At 37.5% G+C, this 25,768-nt stretch overlaps 1 long non-coding RNA gene across 1 annotated transcript in view; it reads right to left on the reverse strand.

Annotated features, from left to right (window-relative positions):
- The window catches only part of LOC123804290, a 33,346-nt gene that overhangs the window by 723 nt on the left and 6,855 nt on the right, over positions 1–25,768 (reverse strand). The window contains exon 2 of the long non-coding RNA XR_006784935.1: positions 5,480–5,661. This is a non-coding gene — a long non-coding RNA (uncharacterized LOC123804290). The remainder of the gene's footprint in view (positions 1–5,479; positions 5,662–25,768) is intronic.

Raw genomic sequence — 25,768 nt, forward strand, 5'->3', positions numbered from 1 at the left:
ATGGGGCACTGATTCATTTGTAAAGGGGAAAAAATAGTTAGGCAAAATACCAAAATAGTAAGTTCCACTTGATTGTGAGCAACCTGTTAAATAAACTGGTGCTGCTTTTAACTGTAGAATACTTAAATATAACTGCCAATGTCTGTAATTTTTTTTTAAATTCCTGGCTTTCTCATCAGATAAACTTGACTCAGCTACTCAGACAAGATTACCTTGGCTGTCAGTTTGGCTTGATCAAGGTAACTTTTGATACTACAATCTTTTTACCAAATTTTTTTCATTTAAAAATATTTATAGTATGAAAATCTCAACAAAAGATCAAATGTATCTATGTATATGTATGTGTACATATACATCTGTACACATATATAATTTTAGAAATACTTATTGTTAAAGTTATTTCTAGTAAATAAAAATTTGCCAGTACAGTAATATATTTATACAACTTACTAAAAATTAATTTTATCATAGTGTCCTTCTTACTAACAAACTATGTAAGTTTCTAAAGGTACTTAACTTAGGAATCATTCAATACATGCACATTATTATTCAGTCAATAAATAGTTGTATTGTGCTTTTTATACAGGGAGATTTACATGACCCAGATAGAATTGAGTACTAAGATTTCATTTCTGATACCCAGAAACCTGAAAACTAATGAGTACCATATGAGGAACTGCATTATAAGGCAATTATCATTTTAATGGTACGGGCAAGTGTTTTAAAAATATCACTTTTTAAAAAGTGTTACAAAATGAATGAGGTCTGAAATGAACCAAAGGGGAACTTTTTTGCCTGGAGAAGCAGTGAGAGAGTCCTGGTCATGTTTACCCTCCCGCCTCCTGCAGAACCCACACAACCAGCTTTAAAAGCACTGTTATTTAAAAAAAAAAATCTGGCAAGGATGAGAAGAGTGATTTTGAGTTGGGAAAGCCTAAGGGAGAGAGGGAGGTAAAAAGGTAAGATAAGAAAGAAAGGAAATTAACATTTATGGAGTACTTAGCAATTGAGCTTTTATTTCTATTATGAGATTATGTTTCTTCTTAAAGGGAACCAGTTAGAAAGCTATCAAAACCACTCAGGTATAAGCAGTACTAAAAACTGGACAAATAGAATAATATTTTTTATCTTGGCCTATTCAACTTTGTTCCAATTGATCAATCCTTAAGGGAGGAGTATCTAGCACCAAACTAATGGAGAATGTCAAATAAGAATTTCTTTCAAATTTTATTCTTGCCTTAAATTTAGTAGGTCAATGTTGTTTTGCGGTTTAATTAAGCTGTAAGTTACAAGAAAAATGAGTAAATAAAGTCAATGCTCAGAAGACATATATGTATAGAATAAATTTTTGGAATTGATGCCACTCACAAGCAATGAAATGTAATTGCTATTAATAAGGCCCACAAGAAGTATATAGGGCAGACAAAAAGGCACTTGAACATTACTGCATATATATCTATTTAGAAAGAGGTTGAGTTTTGTGGTCTTTAAGGAAAAGATCCTATTATTTTCAACAGTGCAAACAGAGCAAAATAAAAACCAGAAGTAAAGCATTCTACAGTTATAAGGTTGTAGTTTCATTTTTAAAAAATAATTTCTAACTTTAATATACATTTGTGTTTCATTTATCTACAATAGTTCTTTATTTTATGCTCCCAATTAAACTATCCTCAAATTTCTAGCAATAATAAAGGGCAGTCTGGTTTTTCCAATTTCTCTAAAGTTAAACATCTTCAGAGTAGGAAAATAAGGGGCATGCAATAATTAGAAGTTATGTATGCCTTTCATAAAACCTATATGTAGTTCATTTGAATGTTTGAGTGGTGAGAATATGTTATCATTGGCACAGTTTTACATTACATATTGTAGAATTATAGCACATCTTGCTGAAAAGAATGTTTTTTTTTAAAAAAAGCCAGATATTTGGGCTCAAGTATAAAAGTCCTTAATAGGAAATGAAGTCTAAAAGTAAGGTTAAAACAGCTTTTGTGCATATTTTAAAGTTGTACAAATTATTTTGTAATTGTTTCAATTAAGAGCTAGCTAAAGCAAGCCACGCTGAAATATTGATAAGAATGGCACTGCATGCCAACTCAGCTCTACTACAGCAGCCCAAAAGCAGCCATATGCAATATGTAAATGAATGAGCAGGGCTGTTGTTCAATAAAATTTCATTTTAAAAAACAAATGGTTGGTCAAATTTGGCCTCTGGGCTGTAGTTTGTTGACCATTGTTGTAGAACATATAAACTTTTTACATTTTCTCTGTTTAACAAATATAATTGAACCACACTTCCTACTCTCTACAGTTATATATTATATATAATTATATGTAATATAGTATATGACATATTGAAAATTGTGAAGATAAAAAGAACTCATGGGAAATCGCTTTAAAAACAGGAAGTAACTTTTGATTTCTTCCTTGATCTCATTGTTGACCCCCTCATTGTTTAATAACACGTTACTTAGCCTCCATATCTTCATGTGTCCTTCTGGTTCAGAGGGAAGGGGGTTTAGGTGACTGAATAAAAAAGGTGAAGGGATTAAAAAACTCATAGACCAACACCACAGTGATTGCCAGAGGGAAAGTGGGTGGGGGACATAGAAGAGGGTAAAGGGGGGATAAATGATGCTGGAAGGAGACTTGACTTTAGGTGGTAAACACAATAAAATATGCAGATGATGTGTTATAGAAGTGTACACTTGAAACCTATATAATTTATTAATGTTACCCCAATAAATTCAATAATTTTTTTAAATGCTTATTCCAATAAAAAAGTTAAAAAAAACTAGAATATTGGTTAAAGGGCATAAACATCCAGTTAAAGATAAGTGGGTTCTGGGGATCTGATGTCCAGCATGGTGATCATAGCTAATAGTACTGGATTACAGACTCACAAGTTGCTGAGTAGATCTTAAATGTTCTCACGACAAAAAAGTGGTAATTATGTGATGTGATAGAGGTGTGAGCTAAACTATGGGTGACAATTACTTGCAATATATGAGCATCAAATCAACATGTCATATACCTTAAACTTATACACCTATGTCAGTTATATCTCAGTAAAGCTATAAAAAAAAAACTAGAAACACTTTCATGTATTAGTAAAAGGCAGTATGATTAAAAATATGAAATGTTCAAATATTCATACGTAAAATGGGTATTGTCTGCCTTCAAACATACAGGATACTACTTCTAATATTTTAATCAATGAAAGTTATGTCATGTTTCTAATAGTTGGAGATATTTGGAAATATCTATTACAATTAATTCTATTATAAACAGAAAATTTACAGGAAACTAACCTGGTATATTTTAACATGCTTGGAACCACCACTATTTCTTTTCTCTCCTACACTTAAAAAAAGAGGAATGTACTATTTTTTCAATGAAATATAAAATTTTCCATGTCTAATAATGCCATTAATTTACTATAAAATCAATGTCACTGCCATATGATTATTGGAGATGAAAAAGTTAGGAAAAAAAGAAATAAGTTAAAAAAGTGACAGTACAGCATTGTTGACAATGGAAGCTGATGGCACCTTCACGTGGAAAAGTAAAAAATACTAAACCTGAAATTCTCTATGTAAATTGGGGACTGTATGCTCTGACCCAGGCTGGACAAAAAACAGTCCTTTAAATTATTTTAATGTAAACACTATTCAGTTAAAAACTGATTTATTTATAATAAATTATCCATAATAGATTAAAGAACTCAGATTACAGTGACAAACAGCTCAGATTCACATAAAAATTTTTCTGCCTCAAAGGCAACAAAAATATTCCTTCATAGTTTTAGAGAAATATGTTTTGTAGCTTTCAGAGTCTCCTAAATTGCGATATTCACGTGGTGTTCTTAGGAACACTATCATACTTTAGATAGAGGCTTGACTTTAAAAATATTTATGATATATTACATAATCTAAGGGAACATTTCTAGTGAAGCAGGTGCATATTTCACAATGTGCATTTTAGGACACGTATGAGGGAGACCAGGGTGTTTTAAAAGATAACAATTCCAAGTAACATTATCACTCATTTGAATTAGCATCAAACACTAGACAAGTTAGTGCTAATCAGATGTTTTTCTGACCTATATAAAAATGATTCAACCCTCCCACATCCAGTTACCAGAGCCAAAAAAAATCACTGACTTGCTTATCATTGCTTTTTCTCCAGGTTTACTGGTGACGTTGTCTCGCTGTTCTCAAGTGTGATATAGATATGATGCATATTTATATATTAGGACTTACATTACACCGTGGATATTTTATATTTTATACATATAAAATGGGTTCTTTAAGGGCAGAGCTATACCTTACTCATAATATCCCTGGTGCTTAACTCACAATATCCCTGGCACTTAGTCACACAGTATTGGTTAAATTGAATACAAGATTAAACCACAAGGAGTTCCCCTGTCATTGGTGGTGATTAAGATAGATGGTTTCTCAACATGCTTGCATCACACAAATAACTTTTCTATCATCATTCACGGAGGCAATAGGTGGACCAAATTGCCTTACAGAGTAAAGAAGGTACTGCGCTGAACTTTCCTAGGGTGACTAATTAGCTTATATTTTAATTACTTTTTAATAAATGAATTAATAATAAACTTGCACTGACTATTGAAACCCCCTATTATCTTGAGATAATCTATCATTAGGAGTAGAGTTGAAAGAGGCTCTTAAACCAGCACTTCTCCATAAACCCATCTATATATAGGGCATTGAGTGTAACCTGTTCTATACATTATCTACTGCTATAAGAATGGCTATATTAAAAACACCAAATATAGTATTTTTCCCACAAGAGGTCAGGAAGATGCTTTTTCATGTGAAACAAAGGAGTTCATATGTATAATTCTAATGTAGATAAGTTTCCTTAGGAAAGAATACCTGGAAGAGGGAAGTAGGGGAGATTTCTCTCAATTGTTAAAGAGGTTATTTTCCCTAAAAAATATACAGCACCTAGAGAGATACTGACCTCCCAGGCCTGGGCCAAACATTATATTTAAAAGGATTTTGACCTACACCTTCAAGTAAACTAGTACCAGCCTGTACTTCTAAGAGTACTGATTGTTTGGGCCAGTGAATATACATCATTGTGTACAAGCACTTGTGCTGCCTCTTCTACACTTGTATTTTCATGGCTGGTAGAGAAGAACTGCTTCAGCTTCTTCCACTTACACCGAGGCCCCCACCCTACTCCAAAATCCACTTTCCAGCTGAGCTAATCTGTTGTAAATACCAAATATTCTGTGTCCTCCCAAAGCCTTGTAGCATTGCAAGCAAAGCAACCGCTCCATTCCTTTGCCTTCTGTTTTCTCTGAGTGGGACACTCCACCCCAAGCCCACGATCTAATTCCTGACCACACTTCAATACCTCGTTTGGCTATAACCCTTCCAGCCTGGGGTAAGTGTCCTTTACCAGTGCCTATGAGGAATTGCCCACTTATTTCTTGTTTTTGTACCTTTTCAATGTGTTGATCTTGAAGACAGGGCCAGTGTTGTATCCATGATCATATCTCCAGCAGTACAAATCAAGGAGGTAGTGTGGAGAAAGAGTGAGGATTTGGAGTTGTCCAAGGTTGCAGGGCTTAGTAGCAATGTTACTTTAGTTCTAAAGTCCCAATCTGTGTCTTGGCTTCATCATCTGTAAAATAGATACACTGCTGTTTACTTTTAAGCATTTTACATGCAATATCTCATTTATTCCTCAGCCCAACCCCGTGAGGTAGGTAGTGTTATTATTCCTATTTTACAGGGAAGGAAACATAAAAAGATAAGTAACTTGCCTGCAGAGAGCCAGCTAAAAAGGGCATAACAGGGATTTGAACCTGGGCAACCTGATTCCAGAGTACTCATAAGTTCTACACTGCATTTTGCTTTCTTTTATAACTTCTAGAGTGTGGTTCAAATAGTTGGATTGTGTTGCCAATTCTACTACATAACATGAGAATTATATTGTATTTGAGGATAATCATTTTCATGTATTTTCAGCTTTGAAAAAGTCTCATGAGGCAGTCCTTTTGCTTTCTATTTAGAGTAATTTAAACCTTTTTGTATAGGTTCTAATTGGATTGTATTAATGGCTATGAACCTCCCTCTTAGAACTGAAATATCCCATAAACTTTAGTGTATTCCATCTTCATTTGTCTTAAGGTATTTTTATTTCTCTTTTGATTTCTTCTTTGACCCACTGGTTGTTCAGTGGATAATTCCTTCTTAAAAAATGTGCATTTTAGCCCTGGCTGGCGTAGCTCAGTGGGTTGAGCGCGGGCTGGGAACCAAAGTGTCCCAGGTTCGATTCCCAGCCAGGGTACATTCCTGGGTTGCAGGCCATAACCCCCAGCAACCGCACATTGATGTTTCTCTCTCTCTCTCTCTCTCTCTCCCCCCGTCCCTTCCCTCCCTAAAAATAAATAAATAAAATCTTTTAAACAATGTGCATTTTATTCCAATTAAAGGAGCAATATCAAATAGGATAATTATAGTTTTTCAGTTTAACCCATAAGAATTTCTTGTAGGCCTTAATACATAAGTACATCAAATTCTTGCTTCACTTCTAGTCTGACCTTGATACTAAATGCTCTCATTTAAGATATTACCTCCTTAGACTTCCAAACACCCTAGTCTATCTAGGAAGCCTCTAAGATCCCTCAGCCAGAAAGCCAAACCTCTCTGCTCTCTGCCCTTCTTATTCCTTTTGTCAATGTATTTGTTCTAAAAATTCAATTTCCAAAGTTGTTGTTGATTCTTACAATATTTCTGTTTGCAGAGAAAGATTCTCTCCCAACAGACCTGCAGATAGGAGATTAAACAAACTGCGCTAAGACTCAAAACTCCCCTTCCATTAAAATCCTCAACTGTAAACAATTCCTCTTCTTTTTCAAAACATAGTAATCTAACTTTTCTTGAAGAGATCAGATAGTTGGGGTGAATCTTGAATGTAGACGGTTAGACCTCATTCTGTAGTCATTGGAGAGCTGCTGATGATACATAAGTTTGGTGGAAGTGCTTCACAAAGACTCAGCTGGCAGGTGGCAGGGGGCATTTGGAAGGGAGTTAGGGAATCAGAACTGCGCAGAGCAGACTGTTGCCGTTTTGCAGGTGCAGTGTTCTCACTCGGGGAGGGGCAGAGAGAATGCAGAGGGGTACTCCTGAAAATCCTGTGAAGCAATGTCTGACAGCATACAGGCAACCGGAGGAAGAGAGAAAGGGAAAGCCAGAGGTTTCTCTATTTTAAGTCTGGGTGACCAGAGCGAGGATGACATAAACAGAGCCGGGGAGGGCTGATTTGGGCAGCAGGCCCAAACGTGGTCAGCGTGCTGGACGAGAGAAGCAGAGGTGGAGGACTCATTTGACTACAGATGTGTTTCGTGTAATGACTGTACGTCTGCATATTATATTTTATGTACCAGAGCAAGCCTGCTTGAGTTGAAAATTAGCATATTCTAAAGACCCAAAAGCCTTATTCCTGAGTTCAGTTTCTCCTAATTTCTAAATCATAAAAAAGAGTCATTAACTTTTAAAAAATAAGACATCTTTAATTTATTTAGTTCTATGAAAAATTGAGTGCTTGTTAAATCCAGCAAGTATTGAGATGCATCACATACTTTTTTGTAGAAATGACTTTTTATTTTATTTTTTAAAATATTTTATTTATTTATTTTTAGAGAGAGGGAAAGGAAAGGAGAGAGATAGAGAAACATCAATATGTGGTTGCTTCTCACATATTCCCTACTGGGGACCTGGTCTGCAACCCAGGCATGTGCCCTGACTGGGAATCGAACCAGAGACCATTTGATTCACAGGCCCATGCTCAATCCACTGAGCTACACAAGCCCGGGAAATGACATATTTTAAAAACAGTCCTTCAAATCTCTAGTGGCCCTAAAATAGCCCTTTCATAGTATGTGCTCTGGTGAATGAGGGAAGGGATGAGAATATTGCTAAGTGGGCAGTTAGCTTTAAACTGTACAAAAGTGATCAAAACTAAAGATGTTAATTTTGGATAGTAGTGATAATTCATCAAGAAAACTCTAAAGGAATGAGATCCAATATGGAAGAGCAAAGGGTCTAGGAATACAGTTTGCATAACAACAAAGTTTGAGGTAGGGAGAGAAGAGTAGGAGTCCCGGGAGAAGGTCAGGTGATGTCACTGAAACGAGAAAACGCCAAGTATAAAGAACGGGCTATGGTGGTAAATCCAGTAGAAGATCTAGGAGTGGGAGGGCTAAAAAAAAAAAGGTGCTGTGTACATGTGCCTTTTGGTGGAAAAGCCAGTGAGTGGGAGAGGGTGAAAACTGTGCTAGCATAGCAAAGCTGGATATATGCATCAAGAGACGGTTACACAGTGGGCTTTGGGCTTCTGTCCCACAACCCGCAGCTACAGAGCTGGTTAGGTTCGCAAACGCAGGTAATGGCAGGTCAGCCCTCATCTACAGTCTGCACCCTGACAATATACAAAGTTTGCTTAAATTCTCTCTGCAGCTGACCATGGATTATGCCAATCACAATTCAGGAACCTTTCTTTATTTGCCAGGTATTGTGTGAGTTTGAAAAAATAAAATCAAGTGACGTAAGTAGCTTTTCTGTGGCTGTATTGTTTGTCAAAGCTATGATTGGATAAGGTCCAGTAATACTTTCAGGATAGGCCCAGACATAAATTTAAAAAGCAATGTGTAGTTTGAAAGAAAGTTCTAGAGATATTATAGGATTTCAGAACTTTAATGGACGTTAGAGATCAGAGCCCAGGCCCTCATTTATGCTGAAAAAAAAAAAATGTAAGGCCAAAGTAGGTCAAATGACCCACCCCAGCTCACCAAACTAGTTATTGGCAAAGCTAGAACCAGGCGTCAAATGTAACTCTCGTTCCCAGTGCCCCACTTATTTTACAAGCCATACCACCTTCATGCTAACTCACAGAATTTCCAGATGCCAGTAGTTTCAGCTCTGATATATTCTAAAAATAGCTTTTTTCTACAGAAACCAATCTAGTTTAAACTTGCAAGTCCCTTTAGTGTCTGAGACATTTGGGAATTAATATTTTCTACTATTCTGAACTAGGTCATGGTAAGCACAGTTTTAATCAAATATTTAATATCTGATATTCAAAACAAATTAGTTCGGTTGAACAGCTTCCCAGATTTTATCTGCCTGTTGTTTAGTTTCACAGGTTAGGCTCTAGAAAACACTTGATCTTTCTCAAGAGGCCTTTGAAAGGATTTTCATACAGTTTACATTTACAAACAAATCTTTTTGAATGCACATCATTTTACAGTAAGAGTATAAGGAACTTTATTTCAAGTTCTTATTAGGGAAAACTAGTTAACATTTTCTCTCTCCCTCTTTGTCTCTGTCCATGACAGGTAAAACAATTCCTTAAAAACATTAAAAACACATGGCAATTTTTTAACTGCTCTCTCTAAACCATAGTAATCACTGTTATACTACGTAGAGATTCTTCTTGCTAATGGTTGGAACAATATCCAATGTGGGGTTGTTTGGTTTTTATAAGTACTTACAATTTAGATTTTGTTTCATTTTTCATAAGACCATTTTATATCATTTCAAACTTACATTTACAACACCTTAGGAAAACAGACCAAAGTAGACCCAATACACACCCTTCCCCAGATACATCACATACTTACCCCTCCCAGCCCCCCTATACACATTCTACAGTCATTTTACAAATATCAGAAACCTGCAGATAAAAGAGTATCGCCACCCAAAACTCATTATATTATTGAGGATTCATCACTCTGGCCTATCTGAACAGAGGTAGACCCATTATAGTATTACGCTATAGTGACAGAAAAGAAAGTTTAGAATAAGATCTAATTCATTTTCCAATTATTTTAAAAACTCCTAAGATTTTCTGCAGTTTATTGCTTAGGCAGTTTTGAGGTTATGCAAGCCAGGAAAACATGCAGAGGACTCTAAACTAGCCAGGTAGGTTCCGGCAGATACCATACTTCAAGAGCCCCAGGAAGACCATGGGCGGTAGACAAAGGCCCTGGGAGGGGCAAAGGCTGTTGTACTTTAGGCTGGAGTCCAGGGAAATCAGGTAAGGCCAAGCACAGTTGGCACCGGCCATCATTCTAGGTAACCAAAGCCCAGAGTCCAGGAAGTCAGAGCCAGTTGGAAAGAAAGTTCTGGAGAACAGGTGACACTTTGTTCTTCCTCCTATATGAAGCCCAGACAGGTCCCTGATTGTTCATTGCTACCAGAAAGAAGTCAGAGGTGTGCCTGGGAATTCTGCCTCTCACTGGGGCAGAGGAACTGGGACCATTAGTGCACAGGGTTTTGCCATTTGAGATCACAGATTACTGACTTCCCTATTTTAGACTATGCCATTAACCTTGAAAGGAAGTTACTGACTGTGTACAGTTCACATTCTTGATATGCCATTTAGAGCTAACAAGATTTAAATTTCTGGTGCATATAAATATGAGAGAATGGAAATAATAAAGTGACAGTTGGTAGGTTAGTCCATCATTTCACAAGCTGTATAGTCTTGGGCAGGTTATGTAACCTCATTGATTGTCATTTTTTCTTCACCTATAACAGAAGATTTAATGCCACACATTGTACAAAAGACTAGTCATACAAAAACAGTAATCCCTGGGCCAGAGTCAGTACATGATGTAATTACTTACATTAATTCCCTTACTCTTTTGTTAGTCAACAAAAATTACTAATGACTGTATTATGGGCCACTTTGGATTCTAGGTTATGGAAACAGGGCCATGAGCCAGTGAAATGTCCTTGTCTGCAGGGAGCTTGCAATCTTGCACACGTCCTCTGTTTGTTTATGTATGCCAATTACCACTTTCTTCTGCAAGGAGTAATAAAATATTTGAGAGTATACTTAGCTAGCAAGGACACTCATAAATAGTCATCATGATAATTATCCACGGGGCTGATCACTTAAAATTTTAAAAGATCTGTCTCATACAAATTCTGGCAAATCAGATCACAACAGATTAAATTCACTACTTCAAGTCATCTAAGACTTGAAGCAGTATCATCTAAGCAGTATCAAACCTGAGTAGTTCACATACATGTATCTGTAATATCTGTTCAAACATCTGATTCCTTTTACTAAGAATTATAATACTTCACTGTACTTTACATCCCTTGATGGCTTCTTTTCCCTACCCTCAAGTCTTTGACTTGTTCTCTCCCAAAATACACCACCAGCTGAAGTATCACCTCTCAAAATTAAAAACCATGTTAACACATAAAAAAGTGATTTTTTATTCACATGCTTCATTTTGTTGGTTATGTCCTTTTAAAATCATAATACTGCAAAAGTAAATATAGTTAGGGCTTCAGTATTTTTTGTTCAAAAGACTAAAGTTTGAGATTCAGCTCTCAATTGCCAAAGATAGTTGGCAGTTGGCAGCTTATGAGGTTAAAGGCTTACGAGGTTTTAAGAAAATTCTTTCTTGCCCTGGCTGGTGTAGCTCAGTGAATTGAGTGTGGGCCTGCAAACCAAAGGGCTTCTGGTTCGATTCCCAGCCAGGGCACATGCCTAGGTTTCAGGCCTGGTCCACAGCTGGGGGCATGTAAGAGCAACCACACATTGATGTTTCTCTACCTCTCTTTCTTGTTCTCTTCCCCTGTCTCTAAAAATAAATAAATAAATAATCTTAAAAACAACCAGAAAATTTCTTCCAAAGTGCATACAACAAGTACAAGAACAAGGTCACTCAAGGGAAGAAGATGGGAAGCCACCAATGAGGACAGAGGGACCTAGCTAAAGGAGGCATCCCATCAGCCTCCTGCTAGGCTTTGCTCAGCAGGAGATAATCCTCCTCATTTTCCCACAGTGCAGAGCAGTGTAACAAGGGATGAGATGAAGTTGATCCTTCAATATATAAATGAGGGAAACTTGACAGCCTTCCAGGCCTTTCCAAGAGGGTCTTTAATCTAATTACTTTATAATATATCATTATTTGTTTAAAGTATTTGGATATCCAGTCAATTAATCGTTGTAGTGCACCCAAAGACAAATGTGTCCTATTGCTCATCCTTTCAGATCATTCATAGATTTATACCTCTCCTTTAGATAATTAATATGTGATTATATGCAAAATTTTTTATATCTTTAAAACATTTGTAGGCAACAGTGCTTGGCGTACACACACATATATGTACATCCACAGAGACGGCTATTTGACCGGGGCAGGAGGGGCCTCCATTCTGCACCTTATGCTTGGAGAATCCCTCTGCCCTTCTGTAACCCAATGGAGGTCTGGTTGCTGCTATGAAAGCCAGTGCTCGAGAGGCAAGTGCTGATGTAAAGGAAAGTGGTTTATTTTCAGATGGTGGCCACCTGAAAGACGGGGGACTCACGTCACAAAGCCTATATCTCCTCCTCTCAGTGGAGGCAGAGGTTTTTGTAAGGAGGGGGAGGGTAACAGAACAAAGATCAAGGGAGGGAATTGAAAAGTTCTCTACATGCAGATGAGCACAGTCATTCCAATAAGGCAAGTGATAGTCCCATGTACACCATCCTGGTTTAGTCATCCGGCTTCACATCATCCTGGATTCACAGGTGAAGGTCAGCAAATTTCCCGAAACTGGGATGCCTGAAGGTAGAGTCTGTATTTTCTGAGCAGTTAGTTCCTAGGATTCTTATAGAAACATGCTGTTTATCTAAAGCAACACATTAGTCAGAGCCCACACTTACAGACAGAATGTCAGAAGAATGGTGGAGTGGGTTACAAGTTCCCACTGTTACACTTCCTCTGACTGCAGACCTGTGCACGAGATAAAGAATCCAGGAACTGAAGGACAGTGCCCGCCCAGAGCCAGAGCCCTGCCCCCTGTTAGGCCTTCTCTGGGTACCAGGAATCCCAGAAATCCCCGTCCAAAGGGCCATCCACCAGCTTCATCTTCTTTCCCAGGTCTGTTCCCAGGCACGTATTATTTTTATCTACATAGCCTGAGAGATGCCCAGGCCAGCAGTATTTGCAGGGGTCTGTGAATAGATGTGACCACAGGCATACTCTTGAGACCTCTCAACGGTGGGATGAAGCTGGGGAGGGGAAGAGAAAAGGGGCTGGGCTGTGGGATTTGGTGCAGGCTCCACTAGTATCTCCACTTTTTAAACATGAAGCTCCAAGTTATCGAGGGATTTTAAATTTGAACTTTGCCTGAAGTTATGCTTTTTTAAGGTGGGAGGATAGAGAACACTTTGTTGAAAGATATGTACCATGATTTACAACTTGATTTATTGTATGTGAGCCTTGATTTACAATTTTTCAAGTCCCACACATGTTAGGGAAGGGACTATTTGAACATAGTGAATACAGTTAACTTCCCTAGTTTTTCTGGTATGTAAATTTCCAAGAGGATGGTGAAAAACCTTTAAATGTTATGAGCTATGCTTCAGACTGTGATTTCATACTGAGTCCACATCACTTGGGATTGCTTTTCCTAACGTGTCTCAGCAAAACCTCAAACAACCTGGTTAAACAAAGCCTCATTCCCACACAGCTCCACCTTCCACGCTTGGCAAGGATTTAATCTGGTAACACCCTTTAAAGACCATTATTCCAGGCACATTTAAAAGAAATAGCCATTACAATTCAATACAATGGTGTTTTTTCAAGTTTAATTCTATTTCTGATTATAGGGGAGGTAAAACCAGAGAAAAAATATCCCTAAAAGAAGAACATACTTTAAACTTTTCTTCCCACTCATCCTCTCCTACTTATTTTTAAGCAAAGCCATACAAATTAATCAAACAAACAAATAAAACCTAAGAAACTAAAACAGAAACACAGTTGAACACCATGGAATTGTTCTAATATTAATCTCCTGGATACGTGCAAGCCACAATAATAACACATTAGTAAATATTTACTGAGAATCTTTTACAGCCCCAGGTTATGCACCTAGGTGATGGCAGCCAAGGTGAGACAGGACAGTAAGAAGGTAGGAAAATTCCTTGGCAAGTAGAATAGGGAAACTGAGACAGGTGGCTGACACAACAGCCAAGCAATTTTACAGTCAGGTATAGATGGTTACCAGGGTGGAAGGCCCCGAGTGCCTAGTTCGGGGCAAAACTGGGAAAACAAGGACCTCACCTCCAGGGTAACCTCTTCTCCCCTGACCTTGCCTCCCCGATGATAACATCTAGGAGATAATATCTAGGCCTCAGCTCCAGAAAGGCAGCGAAACCAGGGAGGTGATGCCAGAATCAACTGCAGTAAATAAAGACCCTCCTGCCCTGTCACTGACCAATCAGTGGAGATGAGGGCCGTGAAAGAGCACACCTAGAAGACTGTTGACTATTCCACTGAAACCCTCGGAGACCTCCCCCACCCAAGATTGCAGCCTCCAAGAGAGATAAAAGGCTCAAGACCAAGGACCCACCCAGCGGGAGCTCTCCCTCTGGGGAAGTCGTCCCAGCCACTCCTTTTCCTTCTTCTCCCCAATCCACTTTTTTTTCTTCACAGGCTCAAGTCTCCTAAACTCTAAGGCAATGGGCAGCTGGCAGCTTGTCCCAGACTTATCCTCTGAACCCATCCCTAAGGCCCCCTTTTCTCTGACTTCCCAGTGAGCTAAGGCACCCCAGCCTAGGCTCTCCTGTTGCTTCTTTTATGCTAAGCCCTTCCTTGTTTCACTGTCCCCAGCTTTAATCAGCCTCATAGTATCCTCATAGTCACCTGGACTCATGTTGTGAAATCTTTCCTACGCAAAGTCAAGAACATGCGCTTTACAGCTGGCCCTAGGGAGACCAGCTCAGGGCCAGGCCCCTGTCTGGTAACAAAGGGATGTGTGTACAAGACTGTGAAAAAAGACATAAGAAATCTAGGCAAGAGAAAAGAGTTTTAATGTAAGTTCAGGGATAGGAAGGATTATTTTAGTTTAGACAGTGGGTAGGAATTAAATACATTTGGAGAAAAGGCAAGAGGGCATTCCATAATTGTATTTTAGATTAGTTTAGGGCCTTCTGGAATATTCCAAGTTTAAACATTGAAGGTATGAAAGCATCCTGCATTCCCACACCAGTATACAGGCCACTTAAGATTTGCCCACTGCCTAAGGCAATCTGAAATAGAGACCACCATCACTAGCAAACAGAAGTAGACAAAGGTTGGGCATTGATTTTCAGGGCATTATTCCTGAAAGGTGATGACTTTTTAAGAAAAGTAAGAGCCATAAAATGCATTGAAAATTTTATCTTCTCCTTGGATATTGATATTCACTGGGAACATAATATATAAGAAACATCTGATTTTCTAATGTTAACTCTAGTGAGTCATTGCATTACCACAGCCATATATGGCATCAATGATGAGCTGGCCCAATGATATACACCTGGTGATTCACAGCCAGTGACGCTCAAGGTAGGCTGTTCAGAGCCATCCAGATTCCTCAGCGTCCAGCATCTTGGAATGAAGTCAGACGGGTGGTGTTCACTATATGGTCTTGTTGGAATACAAAGCTAGGTATCATAAATTCCTGAGGCCTGACTAACTATACTAATTACTCAAGCCATTGTGAAGTCTGTGGTGAAAGTTCTGAACCACAAATATAGTCCCCAAATTATGATTCGAGAAATATCACCATAGGCACATTCAACTGAGTTTGTTGAATTAGACTGAGGTTGCAACGTTAGAAATAGTGCTTCAGCAAGAATGCAAAATGTAATGTAAGGACATTTTTTAATATTAGTTTTAAATGTACTTGTTTTTGTCTCTTCATACCTAAGAAAGTAATATATCTCATTTTGGATAGTTAAAAAATATATAGCAAGATACAAAATTAGATTAATATTACCATTAGCTTATTATGCAGTGATAACTACTTTTTATGTATTTTTAAAAATATATTTTGATGCATGATATGTCCATTCAGATTTTATACCAACAAAAGACATGTGTACTTGGAATTAACTAACTTTTGAAAATTTATCCAAATAGTTATGTATTTCTATAAAAAATTAATCAATTCTTATTCTTGTTTTCATTTAACACTATATTTTTAATATTTCCTGTTCAATATTATTGTATTGAATATATTCATTACATTATATATTATATATATTCAATAATATATTAGCTATTATTGAAAATAACATTTAACATGCACATTTCCTTATGTAGGTTACTATAAATGTTAAAAGTCATTTCAATTTTTATTAAAGTATAATATGCAAATATTATCATTTTAATTTCAAACCATTTTCTAAACTGAATCTTTCTGGGTATGGTACAATGTACAATCTATCATGGCTAAATTTTTAGAAAAGAAATTGTGGTGAAGTTGGGATGTGTAAAGAGATTATGCTGTTTGCCTTAGAAATACAGAGGGAAAGGGAAAATTTGAACTGAGCCAAGCACATTCCGCCTGAGGTCATTGCACTTGCTATTCCCACTGCACAGAACACTTTGCCTTGAGATACTGGCACAGATAGTTCCCTGCAACCTCCAACTAAATGTCACCTTAGTCAGAGCTCTCTCACCCTTCTACATAAACCAGCAACACCTTTCCGCATCATTCCTATCCTCTTACTCTGCTTTAATTTTCTTCCTAACCTGTTAGTAATATCTCACATACTGTACATCTCTTTGTGTAATTATTTTTGCTTGTTCTCTCTAGAACATGTTCCTTGAGAACATGAACTATGTCTTCTTCATTACTGTATTCCCAGCATTATATCCATAGTGTATAATAGGTACTCAGATTTTTTCTTGAGGAAATAAATAGAAGAACTGTTAGCTCTTTGTAGGTCAATATTAATTACTTATAACAGTTGTCACCCATTTATCCTTAAATATAGTAAATGATATATTTACTTTGGAGAAGAGAAATACATCCCAACATCTGAGATAGTTAACAGAACAAAACAAAGAAAATATTCAAAAGCATATTTGGAAGCATATATATTCAGAAAAGATGTAGAGTATACACAAATGTACAGAACTAAATACTGATATCTGAAGCCTTTCAGAGCTGAATTTGCTTACTAAGACATTCAGTGATAGACAGCTCATGTAACAGGCTCATAGTGTAGTTTAAAAGCACACGCAATTTTAACAAATGGTGCTGGATATCTGGATATCTATCTACATGAAAGAGAATGAAGTTAGACATCAACCTCATACCACATACAAAAATTAATCCAAAATTGATCCTAGACCTAAAATTAAGAGCTAAGTTTATTAAACTCTTTTTTTAAATTTTATTTTAATTTTTGTTCAAGTACAGTTTTCTCCCTTTTACTCCCATTCCAGCCCACCCACCCAACCCTCCCCACTTCCCTCCCATTACCACTCTCCCCCTAGTTTTTGTCCATGTGTCCTTTAAATTTGTTCCTGTAAACCCTACCCATTCTCCCCTGAAATTCCCTCTCCTCTCCCCTCTGGTCACTATCAGCCTGTCCTCTATTTCAGTACTTTGGTTATATTTTGCTTGTTTCTTTGTTTTGTTGTTTAGGTTCCTGTTAAAGGTGAGATCATATGGTATTTGTCTTTTACCGCCTGGCTTATTTCACTTAGCATAATGCTTTCCAACTCCATCCATGCTGTTGCAAAGGGCAGGAGCTCCTTTTTTCTTTCTGCTGCATAGAATTCCATTGTGTAAATGTACCATAGTTTTTTGATCCATTCATTTACTGATGGGCATCTAGGTTGCTTCCAGTTTATTAAACTCTTGAAAAAAATATAGGAGCAAACCTTTGTGACCTTGGGTTAGGCAATGTTTTTTTGGATGTAACTCCTAACAAATAAGCAACGAAAGAATAAAACAGACAAATTAGACTTCCTCAAAATTAAAAGTACTATGCTTCAAAAGAAACCAACAAAAAATGAAGAGACAAAGCATAGAAAGGGAGAAAAATACTTGCTAATTATGTATGTAACAACTTCTTCCAGAATATATAAGGAACACTTGATAGAGGAAATTCCAGAGCTCAGAAACACACACAGCTGATCATTCTACTTCTGAAAGATATTACGGAAGGTTGACCTACATCCTCACATAGTTCCTAAGAAAAGTACATGACAGTGAAAACATTTAACCCCCTTGGGACAGAACTTCTGTCATCTGGAAAAGTCACTAGAGCAAATCGTTAGTCACACAAAGTCTCCCAGGAAGAAATCATAACTGGGAGGAGGGGTGTGGACAGCTCTTCCTTCTTTTAGACTCTGTAGTCACAGCAGGGACATATTCACAGAGAACCACCAGATTAGCCCCTGAAGGGCTAAGGAAAGAGCGTTCAAGGATCCAGACCAACTAACATTCACTATCCAGAGCACTGGTCTTCTAGAGAATTATTGTGTTGGATGAATCCAGAGGCTAAAAATGCAGGTCTGATTCTTTTCAGAAAAATCCTTTTGTTTAATCCTTGCCCAATGACATTTTTTCACTGCTTCTGAAGAGGGTCAGGGGAAGAGAGAGAGGGAAAGAGAGAAACATCAACGTGAGAGAAAAACATGGATTGGTTGCTTTCTCTTACACACCCTGACCATGTATCAAATCTGCAACCTGCATAGGTATGCTGACTGGGAATTGAGCCATGAACTTTCAGTCCGTGGGATGACCGAAAGTTCATGGCTCAGGCTCCAAGCACCTGAGCCACACTGGTCAGGGCAAGAATGTACATTTTACTAGAAAAATTCTTAGTTCTTTTTTCTTCTTCAGAACACTCTGGGTTTTGCCTAGTTATGCTTCTGATTTGCAAACTCTAATTCTTGATTCTTGGAAAAGTCATTATCATTTATTTCTAGGAAAAAATTCTTTAAACTCGATAACAAAGATAAATAGAACAATTAAAAATGGGCAAAGGATGTGAACAGACATTTCTCTAAAGAAGATATACAAATGTCCAATAAGCACATGAAAAGTTGGTTAATATCATCAGTCACTAGGAAAAGGAAAATCAAAAGTATGTAACTCCACTTCACACCCACTACGACGGCAATAACAATCACTGGTGAAGATTGGGAAAAATTGGAACACTCAGACATCGTTGATGGGAGCATAAACTTGTAGCCATTTTGGAAACAGTTTGGTAGTTACTCAAAATGTTAAACATAGAAGTTTCATATAACCCAGCAATTCCACAACGAGGTGTATATTGAAGAGAACTGAAAACATATGTTCACACAAAAACTCGTATGTTAGTGTTCATAGAGGCATTACTCATTAAACAAAAACTGGAAACAACCCAATGTCCATCAACTGATAAGTGGATAAAAAATGGTGGTACATCCATATAATGGAATATTACTTGGCAATAAAAAGGAACAAAATATTACAATACATGCTATAGCATGAATGAATCTTGAAAACAGTATGGTCAGGTGAAGGAAGCCAGTCACAAAAGGTCACATATTGTACGATTTCATTTGTGTGCAAGGTCCAGAACAGGCAAATCTATGGAGCCAGAAAATAGATTGTCTGGTACCCAGTGTTAGGTTGGGGTAGTGGGCTAAGAATGGGGGATGACTGCTGACGTGTACAGGATGATAAGAACATTCGGCAATTAGCAGTGATGGTTGCATGACTCTGAGTTTATACTAAAAATTATTCAACTGTATGTTTTAAATGGGTAAATTTTATGACATGTAAATTATATCTGAATAAAGTTCTTCAAAAAACTGTATAGTTTTCAAGCAAGTAATCACAGCTGGACAGCAAAACACCAGCGTGGGTACATTGGAGTTGTGCTACAGAACAGGGTTACACATGAGTAGCACAAAACCCTTTTCCAAAGCATTCAAATTATACAAAGGCAATAGAATTCTTCCTTTCAGGGCCAGTTCTGTTCATAGGCAGAGCAAGAGCCTGGGGTTTAAGAGGTGTTCCTGCTCAGGCTTTCTCCTCAGCTTGTTGCCTCAGGGTCTGAAATGACTTTTGTCAGTCATTCTGTGAACTAAGTCACAAAGGACTCTATTAAAATAGAAACACTGTATGTGGAAATGCACAGTACATTAACTTATTAACACCCATAAGAATAAGTTTATGAACTTACTTAGCCAGGTATTTCAGCAAAGCCCTAAAGGAATGAAATATTAATTAATATGAAAGGGAAGAGAGAAGGATTTTGGTACCTGGCACATGGCCTGAAGCACTGATTTCAGTAGCAAAATCTAAGAAACATAAACACAAACTATGGGATGGCTCTGAGGACTAATTTTATAATATATCATAATTAACCCACCTTGCCTTATCTTTCTTGCCATGAACTCTCTGGCCATTTAGGCTAGGTTTATATCATTTTGCTCTTTTGTTCTTTAAGCTTTGGTAGGCAACCAGTAAATCTGGGATTATAAACCATAATCCTTGGCAGTGCAAAGCCACTGAAGGGTTTTTACGAAATGGAGCCCCATGATCAGGTGCTTTAGAAATATCGTTGTGGAGACCAGATTCGTGTGAACAGGAATGGATGTAGGGAGATAGTATAAGGACCAACAGCTCAGCAAAATGGTATGAAAAGTACTCCAAAATGAAACCATGTGCAGAAAGAGATCTGTTCTGAACTTTCCTTATCTGATTAAAGCAGGACTTTATGAGAGTTAGGGAGGTGACTGGCCTTGGGCACCGGGACATTCCAAAAAATTGCTGAAACAAGCCTCTTCGGAACCTTCCATCTTCTAAAGCCCTACACTCACCCACCCCCTTCATTAAGCTGCTATAGAAACCGTACTCCTACCTGCTCAGGGAGTTACTTCTTATGGGGTGCTTCCACATGCATGTGGAAATAGACTTTTCCACTGTTAATCCATGATCAATTACTTTGCAATTCCCAGGGCACTCAGACCTAAATCAGTAGAGGATAAGTTTTTCCTTCTGGCAATAGCTTGGAAGTCTGTTAAACTAACTCTGGGGAAAAGATAGTGCTGGTTTGGATTAGGGTAGCAGCAGAAAGAAGGAAGATGTATCAAGTAAAATCAACAGGATTTTGGATTTGGATATGGTCAGCAGGGATTAGGGAAAGCGGGACTGAATCTCAGGTCTCTTTCCTGGGTCCTTCAAAACCTAATACTCTGCTGGCTGAATGGCCTACAAAAAAGTAGAGTGAGATACAAAACTTCTGTGTAGGGGGCAAGGGGTAGGGAAGTAGGATGTGGGCCGATAACTCTAAAGCAAGCAAGAGAACTCTTGGAAAAAACTGCTTTGCTTAGCAAAACATCTCCGTTAGCCACTTTTGATTCTGCATTTGCAGCTTGTCTAAAATGAACTACAAATTGGACAAAGAAAATATTGCCTGCCTAATAAAGTGAGAACAATGTTTTGCTCCAGCCAGAGATGGATGGATCAAGTGTTCCAAGTCCAGGAAAAACAGTGGGGCATAACAGGAGGTAGGGAAGATGATACAGCAAGACATCAGGAGCTGGGCCTTGTGCAAAGTGCTGGCTAGTGGCAAGTACTGCCAATGAACAGGATGTCAGATGTTCAGGTTACCATTATTTGCCATGCTGTGTGGTATATAATGTCCTCGTGTTCCAAGATATACACCCAAATCTTTAACCCAACTGCTTGGTGGGAATCTGTTTTAGGGAAATAAATAAAAACACATGTGTTCCAAATTTGGGTCCATGCAGAATGGATAAAAGAGTATAGCTATAAGAGGAAGGATGTGAGAGAGATAACTGAGCAGTAGTAGGAACTGAGAACAAAGAGTAAAGTGGGGAGGACAAACTGCCTGACATTTGCTACATCTACTGGGAAGTGGGTAGACGATGGGGGTTGGCAGCGGGGAAACAAGAAAATTACTTTTCATGCTCTCTGTGAGAGCCAGGGCAGGGATCACAGCAGGGCATTTCCAGTCAGCTACTGTAGGGCAACACAATTAATTCTGAGCAAACTGGGTGGCTAGGGCCACCAGGCAATTGATACATGGGTAAACACCTAAATGAGAATCTTTTAAATTATCTTTTCAGAAATCTAACTTCTGAATTTCCCCATTCTTGATTTCTATGTGAAAATGAAAGTACTTCTCTTTTTGTGAATGTAGGTTATCTTAGACAAACACCTAACATTCCGAGTATTAAAATAGTTATTATCTGCATTATATATGAGATATACCTATTAGGTGGAGTGTTGGAACACAGGATGATAATATTGTCTGGAATAGAAAATAATATTGTACAATTTTTGGTCTTATGACACTTCTGAATACTTCAGCAAGGTATATATTTCTCTTGATTAAGACTACCGAACTAATGAAAATGCCTAAATTCTAGTATAAAACTTGTGACTTCTTACCTGGACTATTTACTAAGCCAGTGAAATATGTTTTTAAGGAAAATATATTGGAATGTCTTATCTAAATTTTTAAAGTTTGTTTTCTTATTGTTGAATTACTTCCCCAAATGAACGTCCTAGGACCAGAGCAGTTAGGAGGATAAATGATGTACCTGGAAATTATCCTCATGGGCTAATCTTATAAAAATTATGTCCTTCCTTTGTAACTTTCACAGACATTATTGTATTTGCCAAGCTCTATGGTTACCACCAGCAACTCTGATGAAAAATTAGATTGTTTTCTCCTCCTGCGGAGATAAATGTGATCTGTAATATTCTCTTAAGTGTCAAATAAGATTTACTAGAATTTACCATGAAAACAAACTGGAAAATGAGAGTTTTTTTTTTTAATTGAAAGCTGCAGATGCTTGGTTTAGAATGTCCTCGGAATTTGTATATTCTAGCACCCAAAGTATAACCCCAATTACATTAAGTTGGTTCAATGTTGTGGATAAATTTTTTAACTTTGCATAAAGCAGGTTTTCATAGGTTCTGTGGAAATTTTAAAATTAAGTGTACTTCTTCAGTAGTGGTAGAAAAACACTCACACAAGTACTGCCACTGGTCACTGGCCCCTCCTGCAGCTGTTACAGTCGTCCACGCGCAATCATCTGCAAGGACAGTGGTGTCACCGAGCCAGCCCAAACCTACAGCAGCCTGGTCTGCTGAGCAGGTGACAATTGAAGTGAGACATTTTTATCTTTGAAAAATGTAGCTTGCCACCAAGGCTGATTCTAAATCATCTAACAAGAAAGATATGCTCCTAGATCTTTTACAGGAAACCAAGTCTACTTTGGCACTTGGCTGAAAATTTAGTAGCCTTTCCACATACAACTTTTAAGTAAAACTCACTATCTCTAAGATTTTCATTGGCAGAAAGTTTTTGCAATAGCTTTACAAAATGGGAAGTGGACAAATGTTTCTGTTTTTAGACATCAAAATTCAGGAAATGAAACACAATTCATTTTTTTAATATTAGCTCCTTTTCCCAGTCTGTTAATTACACTGTCCAACCAAAATCGACTATTTCATTATCAGACCTCTCCAAGAGTTTTCTCATATCACAGTTCTCTCTGGAATTTGAGAAAATATCAAGAATAGCAGTAAGAGATTTATCATAAAGTATTCTCTTTTCTCCACCCTCAAAGCCATAGATAAGGAGTTGGAGTCTGAGAGAAAAGATTCTATGTGTATATATGGAATGAAATCATTAAAAGTACATTTTTAGCAATATTTTCTCCCTGCAGTGTGAGTATTTTGAAATTTTGGGGAGGATTTCAACAAAGAAGTATTAGAAAGAAATACTGGACATTTGCACACAGAATAAGCACACTTAGCACAAAAGATGAAAAGCTGTGTTTTACTAACTAGAAGGAAGATGTCTGCTATTTCCTGAGAAACCAACACATGGTATGTTATTCAGCATTTTATTCTAAAATAGAACAGGTTTCAAGTCCTGAAACTGGTCAAAAATGTAAAAACTAAGATTATAGCTTAGGTTCTCTCTCCCTTTTAGCTTCAAATACATAAGCTTTGTGTGAAATGTTACCCAAATAATTAACATATCTAATACAGTTTCAAGTCACCAACTTCAGTCATTTGTAGCATTTGTGGGAGTGGGAGGGAATGAGAAAAAATTCCTGACATGTTTGCCTCCCACTGTCTTTTCTTCGTGATAAAGGTCACCATTTTGCTTTATGATAGACCATTGGAGCTAAGTGACTCAGTTATCTAGACTCATTCTCTTATTTTATACAGAAGAAACTGAGGCCCAGGGCATTAAATGACATGTCTCAGGTCACAAAGCTAAAAGAAAATAATGGGATAGGAGCTAGAAAATATAGAGCAGGGGAGAGTTTTTTTATTTTCACTGTGTTTTATTAGTTCAAATATGTTGACCCTATAAGAGATGAATTTAGGTAAGCCAACTAAAAATACTTGTACTTGATGTTTCTCAATGTAATAAGGATAGAAAAAACCTACCACATAAGACTGAAAAGAGAAATGACCCACAGAACAAGTGAGACGCAACATAGCATGCTGTGGTTTTTAAGCCTCTGGGCCAAAATCACACTTATGATCTTGGTAACCAACCAGAAAGAATCTTGTTCCTGGAATGCTTGTAGAGACCTGAATTAGTCATAAGCTTCTTAGGAAAGAATTTATCCTTTGTTTGATATTGATTCTTGATCAGAAAAGCAAGCAAGCCTCTTTACATTATGGGCCTAGTCATACTGCAATTGCTGGTAAAACAATTCCTTGGAAATCTTTGACTAAAGAGCTATCTATTTTGAATGACTTTAGCATGAATTATATTGTCTCATGAGGTCTCTCCCTGCTCTTTCCCTATTGGTGCCAACACAACAAACTTTGCATACTTGCTTCAGAGAATTAGAATATCCAGCAATGATAGAATTTCTAATTGCAAACTTACTCAACTGGGGAAATAACCATAGAAAATATTCTGCAGTATTGCCAGAATCATTATTCTAAATGGTTTGAATGGGGAAGACTCAAATGCCAATATCCAGCACAAAACAATTCCAATAAAGTCATGGCTTTGAACCAAATATTTAGGCCATTCGATAACAAGCGATAAACCTGGCTTCTGGTTTTCCTCAGTCCCCAACCCTCCTCATGCCCACACATGTAAATCTGTCACTGCCTGTAGCTGGAGGGTAAAAATTCCTTTCTCATCTGCTTTCACAAGTAAGAGACTGACCAAAAGCTCAATTCAGTTCTTAATTAAAGTTTTTCTTTTCGTTAAAAGATAAGAAAGACACACTGTAATTCTGAAATCTCTAGGAACAACTTTAGATAGATACTGTATTAAAATACAACATTCAAAATAATATCTGGCATCTTCTTGGCATTCCAGAGGCATACTTGAAATAATTTATGCCAAAAGGAGTCAAAAATGGCAGAGGAAATTACAGAAGTGTTTGACTATCATCCAAAAGATTCTAACAGAGGAAAATTTCCCTCCACTCCACAAGCATCTTAAGGCTTTGTACCAAAGAATGCTGAAGATTTTAACTGGCTGGCAAAATACCTAACAGGTGGCAAAATACACAGCAGGTGGCAAAATATTTTGCACTTGGTAGCTGAACCTTTTCTTTTTATTTACATACTTGATTATTTTTTAATCCTCACCTGAGGACATGTTTTTATTGATTTTAGAGAGAGGAAGGGGGAAAAAGGTGGGTAGAGGGAGAAAAAGAGAAAGAGAGGGGAGGGCGGAGATGTTCATTGGTTACCTTTCATACTCACCCCAGCCAGACCAGGAATCAAACCCACGACCTAGGTATGTGTTCTGATCAGGAATCGAACCTGCAACCTTTTGGTGTACAGGATGATGCTTCATCTAGCTAAGTTACCCGGCCAGGGCTGTCCTTGACCATTTTATAAGCAAATATAGTAATCAGAAAACAAAATAAAATCAGGAATCATTTCTATAAAACAGAATTCATTCTGTATGGACA

The sequence above is a fragment of the Phyllostomus hastatus genome, unplaced genomic scaffold, assembly GCF_019186645.2.
Source record: "Phyllostomus hastatus isolate PE091 unplaced genomic scaffold, TTU_PhHast_1.1 phas_contig_1, whole genome shotgun sequence".
NCBI classification, from domain to species: Eukaryota; Metazoa; Chordata; class Mammalia; order Chiroptera; family Phyllostomidae; genus Phyllostomus; species Phyllostomus hastatus.